Raw genomic sequence first — 7,979 nt, forward strand, 5'->3', positions numbered from 1 at the left:
GCTGAACTTAAAATATACATGAGTTTATAAAATTGTTAAAATTTCCTATTCTCAATCTACAGTTACGAAATTTCTATCAAAACTAAAAAAAAAGTTGTTGTAGATCGCATAAAAAAAGTCTTTTTTTTACTTATTATTAGAATTTGTTTAATAAAAAAAATGTATTCGGTAATTTTCAAATCGTACTATAATGAATCCGGACTAATGCTAATTACAATATACATGAGTTTATAAAATAGTTAAAATATCCTATTCTCAATTTACAAAAATTACGTTACGAAATTTCTATCAAAACTAAAAATAACTTTGTATTTTTTTTGTGTTTACAAAAAATATTACTTTGCTATATAAAGTTTTAAAAATGCATTCAAATTTTGTTATAATATTCGAATAAGAAACAATACTGTATACTTGAAATTAATGATTTTCGTTTCATTAATTTTAAAATAAAGAAATCTACACGATTTTATTCAAATATATAAAAAAACTAGTAAAAATTCATTATTATTATTAGAATTCATTAAAAAAATACCAGTTTTTATACAGTAATATAAAAAAAATAGAATGTTATATATTTAATTTGAGTCATCATATGTAAATAAAATAAACCGCTAATTATGGATAAAACTTATAGTATTTTTCATTAATTGTTTTAATAATAAAAATTGTTTTAAAATACTATAGTTTTCGATAATCATTGCATCTATTTTCTCGTTTTTTTTTTTGGATTACTAAGATAATTGTAGTGAATTAAATGTTAATTAATCAAATGTTAATTGTTAGAGTGAACATAGATAATGCATTATAAATTAATTTAAGTGTTAATTGATTTTCTTGTTGAAACGAGTCAATTAGCTTCCAAATTTAAAATGAATTCAAAGAAAATCGAAATTGATTATGAATTTATCAAAATATAAAATTGTTACTTGAAGATTTCATAATCAAAAAGTGATTTATTTTGACAAACAATAAGAAAATTTTATATATTACCTTTTATTAATAAGTTAATATATAAAATTATAAACTATTAAAGATAAAATACAAATTTAAAATTCATCTAAAATAATAGAATATTTATTGAAATGTTAATTCATTTGAAGCATATCAGTTTGTTAATAGCAGAAAAATTTATGAGAATTGTCATATTGATAAAATTTAGTATTTTGTTACAAAACATAGATATTAAATATTTAATAGAAATAAATAGTTTTTCAATCCGTTTTTTATTTAATATCAATAATTCAAGGGCTAGACTGTATAGAACAAAAAACGGATCATTTAGGTATAGAGAATATTTGTATGTATTATTTTTTTCCAACTTATTGCATCTGTATATAAAGCTTCAGTTAAAATTGATAGAAAAAACATACTGTAAACACTGAAATTAAATAATATTTGAAGAATGATAAGAGCTACAGTAAAAAGTAAATATTTTCTCCGCATTTAATGAGTGATTTATGTACACAATCAATAGAAACGTCTATATATCTAACTGATAATCAAAAATATAATTAAATTATTGAATTTAGGGCGACTAATAACCGAATGGTTTAGTCGCTCTACCCACGTGGTAGTGGTCACAGGGTCAAATCCTGGTCAAGCCAGGCCCTTGTGAGCATTGTGAGCCATCTCGGTGCTTGCAGCAATAGGGCCATCGTACATCACAGATGGATGAGTTTCGGCATATGAACCTTCAGCCAAGTCGATGGACAATGAGAGTGTTAAGGTTAGCAGTCATGTTAACTATTCACCGGGAAAGATTACCTACCTAATGTCAACCGCGATCTTAAATTTACTTAAAGAAAAAATTGAATTTGATCATTTATATCTGCTTCAAAGCACTGACCTGATCTGCTTGATATCACATTTATTTTATTTGCATTTTCTTTATTTTTTTAACTTCATTTTATATCTAATTATTGCAGAGATTATAAATTTTAATGATGACTCAATTAAATCTACTAATCACTAAGTGTTTCCCATTTAGATTCACGAAAAAATCATTAAATTCCTGAAACAGCATAAAGCGAGACCGAATAATGACCAAGGGTTATCGCTCGCCTGTTCAACGATTTCTCGTACTCAGCATTGTTTAACTCTATAAAAATACAAATCACAATTTTTATAATTTTCAGCTGATTTTAAATCATTCTTATTAATCTCTAATCTTGCGAAATGCTAAAGTTGGTTTTGACTTGTTCCATTTATATATATATTTTTTTTTTGCAAACTTGATTAAATCATCAGACTTTACCTATTAATAATGAGTGAAATTAAATATACGATCACCGTTATTTGTTAAAAAAATACATTTTGCGCTCATTCTTTGCAGAAAAATAAAATATAATTGGTTGGTTTCTTTTTACAAGTGTATTATAATTTTTAGAAACTTGTTACGTAAATAATTTTTAACTTGATTACTATAAAAAAGTGGTCTACAAATTTTATTGTTTAGGGTTCAATGAGTCGACAATGTTTTAAAACCACGTCTATAGACCAATAAATATTGTATTTTTTTTATAAAGTAACATATTTTGTTAAATGGTTATGCAAGCACAATTTAAATTATTTGCTATAGACCACTGGTCTTCAAACTGAGTTTTGAGTTGAGATGTTAATGTTTGATGACCACTTCTATAGACCAATAATTATTTTATTTTGATTAATGTAATATTAGGCTTCATAACTTTAAAAATAACTTCTGTAGACTAAAAAACTATTTGTTTAAATTTACAGTTGTCTAATATAGACAAATCTTCAAACTGTATTTTGGTTATAAGTCCACAAACTTTGAAGACCACTTCTGTAGACCAAGTGTCGTTTAAGTTTCAAATTTAAAGTTAGTTAATGTTTTAATTTATTTCTTAATTTTGATGATTTGTAAGTGGACAATCTTTGAAAATAACTTTTGGTTTAAGTTTCAAATATAAAATTTATTAACGTAGACTACAAGTTTTGAAACTGTATTTTGGTTGATTTTTATGGTTTTTTAAGTGGATAAATTTTGAAGTCCACTTCTGTAGACCAATAATCATTTGGTTTAAGTTCCAAATTTATAGTTGATTAATATAGACAAAATATTTTCAAACTCTATTTTAGTTGATTTTGATGGTTTCTTAAGTCGACAACCTTTGAAGACCACTTCTGTAGACCAATGATTAGTTGGTTTAAGTTTAAACTTTATTAATGTAAACGTTTGTAGACAAAACATAAATTTGATTAATATAGATGACAGTGAAAACCTGTAACTATAATTTTAATGGTTTCGTGAGTCGACAATGAATACCACTACTGTAGGTCATGGAAAGATCGTAGTTCTTAATTGATGAGAAACGATTGTAAGTTCAAAAATAAACGTATTTATTTATAAATTGCATTGGAGATTGGACGAAGAATGAACTCAGCAAAGTGAAAAAAATATATCAAGTACGAATTAATTTAAGACATTTATCATGTTGTTAATGTATTTTTTTTGTTTCTTAATAGAAAGATTATCTATACGGTGACCCTTGGTGCTGATTGCGCAAATCGGAAATTGAATTCGATATATATTGCACATCTTTTGCATTTCCAAATGAGATTTATGTTTGAGAGTTTAATTAATTCTGTAAGATTTATTACTGACTGATAATTCTAGTTTAGTATGCATTTCAATAAAGATGATACTTAGACCTATCATCTATTCTATTTGGATTTCAGGTCTATCAATACCATTACGCAATGTGATTGTGTTTTCTACTTTAACGATGATTTGATTTATTTATATACAAGTTTTTTAGGTGTACCCCAAGGAAGTGTGGTCTACCACAATCAAAGCAATCAATGAATTCTATTTGTACCTTACGAATACAGAAATAACTAGCGCAGTCCGAGTATTCAGATACTATTATATCAAACTGTTTGAAATTGGGATAATTAAAGAATATGTCCTCAATTAGTCCAGTTTCAAAGAATCCGGTATATTTGCTGAACCGATTATCCGCACTATGCGAGGTATTAGTCTACTTACTTACAAAGCCAATAGTAAAGAATGAAAATAGTCTGAAACGATGTTACGTAAAGAATATTAAAATACTATTGACTTTCGCGCAATTAACTTGCAAATTCGCCGGATGTAACATCCAAATTTGTAGCTTATGCGCACGTCACTCATTAATCTTAGTCCGTAAATAAAAAATGTGCATATAGTTAAATACTTTCTAAATTATCTGCAAAATATCCAATAAAAACCTCTAAAAAATATGTGAAGGATTTTTTCACAGTTTAGAAATGTATTAATTAAAGTCTGTAATCTATAGAAAAAAAAGTTCAAAATGTTAATCAAAAGGATAATCCCAATATTATCTTAAAGAGTTTTAAGATGAAAACTGGTAAAATGTATTGCAAACTTTAATGTCCTTGACTAATAACAAAATTGATGTACTTATATTAAAATGATGAAGGATAAATATTTGCATAAGTCTAGTATATTAATTTTTGAAACAAATTTTGCAAGTTTAATATAAATATTTAATTTTAAAAACTTTCTAAAAAAGAATAAATACCAGTTTTGAAATGTTAGACAAAACGTTAATATTTGACTTGAAATTCTATCGATTACTAAATGAAAAAAAAGTATGAATTATATCAAAATCAGGACCACATTAAGGTTGTCATAGGTCCTTAAAAAGTCTTGTGAGTCCCCAAATAGGCTTAGGTCTAATGGATTGCTCAAATCAGAAATCCTAGTTTAGTATTCATTTGAATAAAGATGATACTTAGACCTATGATTTATACCATTTAGATTTCAGGTCTATCTACATCATTATACTACGTCATTATGATCGTCATATCCAATTTTGGTAGGTGTACCTCAAGGAAATGTACCTATGTCTAGAGGTCTACCAACATCAAATCAATGAATGCATTCGATAACAACTTTACAAATACATAATGACCTTGAATAGTCCGGGTATTCATCTGAATAATACCAATATTGGATTGTTTGAAAACAGACTAATTAAAGATCTAAGTACATACAAATATAAACCAAACAAGAAGAGACTATAGTGAATCCGGACTGATCAAAGCTAATAACAAAATATGCATTTTAAGTTAAATCAACCTTAAAACCATTCATTAATCATACTTGTTTTTACTGATAAACTTGAAAATATAATTACGAAGCTAATATCCTTCTGAAATGTTCAATAATTTATCAGTAATTTATTACTTGTAATTACATTGCACAATTAAATTGTATTTCACAAGGTTTAACACTCTTATTACATTAAGATAAACCTTGAGAATGTGCTGATACTTATAGAATAGTACTTTTAATATGACAATTATTATATATAATTACAGCTTGTTCAAATTACTGTTTTTTAATTGTAAATTGCATAATAAGTTTTTAAAGGTTCTTCAGCCAATAAATTTAATTTTATGAAAAAAAAAAAAAAAAATTATAAAAATGTATGTACAGTAATAACATTTAAGTAGCAAATAACTTTTTAATATTTTATCTACAAACCAAAAGATTGAGGAGAATGTAGGAAAAGTTGTAGTTTGTATCTTATGTGATAATAGTATTAAAACGAAAAGACGTAAGTGAAATTGTAACACGATAGGTGATATCGCATACGAAATACAAAATATAATAACTTATAAAAATCTTCTACATCCTGACGTGGGAAGATTTTGGGCGCCACTTCCTTTTCTTGAAAGAAAGAACTCCAACTTCTGCTTCTACAGATCAACACACTAGTTCTCTATCAGGCTCCTTAACTGTCTTGATTTCACAGTTCTGGACCCGCACCAACTATATATATCTGTTCTTCTGGAGACCTCAACCGTCTTTCTTCGCGGTTCGATCCAGTCTACCCGAAATTATGGAGACATGGAGAGTTGTTTGCAGTGTTGTCAACTTATGTTTATAATTAAATTATGTAATTACAAGAATTCATATCGGAAAATTTTATCAAATCAATGTCAACCGTGAACATTTTATTTAGTTCTATTATATAATAGATAGCAGAAAAAAATGGAATTGATAATGCATTTATGTTTTTGATTCCTAAATATAAAAATAAGCTTGTAATAAACATTTATTACATACACATATTTTTAAAAACTATAACCATAACACACAAATTTATGTTACAATGTTTTGAATAAAAAAAAATTGATTTTTCTATGTAAAAAGATGCGTTTTATGATCCAAAAAATACGCAACATATTTCAAATATTATAATAATAATAGTAAAATTTATTATAATAGTTGTATAATAGATAAAAAAATTAACAAAAATAAAATAGAATGTTTAAGTATTATAATTTTACAAATAAAAAACATAATCAATTTAATTTTTTCACCGTAATTTATTTTCAGAAAGGTTGAGTTTTGTTGGGAAGGATTTTATATCTTGGTAACATCCTGTAATCAGCTTATTTTCACCTTATAACTTTTTATTTAATTCATTTAATTTCATTGTTAAATCTGTTAGAAAATATAAATCTACTAAGCTGAAAACTTTAAATAGGTCGCATGAGACCTACGGGCCAAAATTTGGTCATGTCTAAATTAGATAACCCAGATTCTGTTCTACAACATTTCGTATTCATCGCATCCTGTTCGTATTCATTCAGTAATTATCTCTAAAATATCATAACAATATATATGTGGGAATTTGATTAAATTCCAATTTGCATAGTTACAGCAAGTCGATCAAACAAGTTTTTTAAATCACTAATTAAAAATCATTGCGTAAACTTGATAGAGATTAACTAAATTAAAAAAATAGATAAAAGTGTTAAATTATTAAAAAAATCTACCTATTGAAATTATTCTTGAACAACTTTTAAAATAGTCTATAAATCTATAGTTTTATAAAAAAAGGGATTTTTCAAGGTAATTATTTTTTATTAAAATTATATTTTTTATATAACTTTCTTTAAATAATGAATTCATCGATTTGAACTTTACAGATATTATTGCTTTCTTTATAAATTTCTATTTTATTTAATAATTTTTGATTTGCTGTACATTGTAAATATAAATTTATTTGTTTGAATCATGTACATTTTAAATGTTTATACATTAGGTGTTCAAACCGTTCAAAGACGATGTATGCTACCCTTGTTCGTTAACCGAATATAATTTTATAAAACAATCTAAGTTTCATAACACCACTTGCGATATCATCCAAAAGTAACGTCAATATGTCCAAACATGAAAATCATTTTCGAAAATGTTCGTTCTCTGATTTGTTCGAAAAAATCATATTTTTATTGAATTCTTAAATATTTAGCATAATTTTTAACATTTAAGAAGCTCAATTTTACAAACTTAACCAAAATATTCAGAATTATTGTTTTGATTTACTTTGAACTAGTTTTTTTCTTGCATATAAATTTTTTAATATGTTAATTATCTGTCATTTTTTGTATATAATTATTTCATTTATATAATTATTTTGTAGCAAAAATACTTATTTTTGTATAAAATTTATTTTATTTCCAATTTATCAAAAAGACAAATTCGCTTAAGAGAAATACTAAAAATTAATAATAATTTCATTCAATCAAGTTTCTTTTAAATGCTTATAAATTGAATGGAATCAGTTTGGACTTTTTAACATTTAACTTTATACTACTGACCTTACCAAAATATTGAACATTAGTGAATGGTTGATTTGATTCCTTTCTATGGTTGCATTTCATTAGTCTATAGAAGTTATTTATTCTTTGTACTACATCGAATTTACTTAAAAAGATTATTTAAACTTAACTGTACAAGTTTAAATAAGCCTCGGATAGTGCGGTTTTGATCAGTCCGGATTCACTATAAACCGATTTGAAAATTTCAAAAGAAAGTAAACTTTAAATGATCTTTTTATCCTTTTATTGTCAAGTCTATGAACTGCACACTTCAATTATATTGATTCTAAAGTCTTTGTTTCAAATAGATTTGTATCAACACTGATTTTATCATTTTTTTT

This window comes from Nicrophorus vespilloides, unplaced genomic scaffold (genome assembly GCF_001412225.1).
Source record: "Nicrophorus vespilloides isolate i.1.1-1 unplaced genomic scaffold, Nicve_v1.0, whole genome shotgun sequence".
NCBI lineage: Eukaryota > Metazoa > Arthropoda > Insecta > Coleoptera > Silphidae > Nicrophorus > Nicrophorus vespilloides.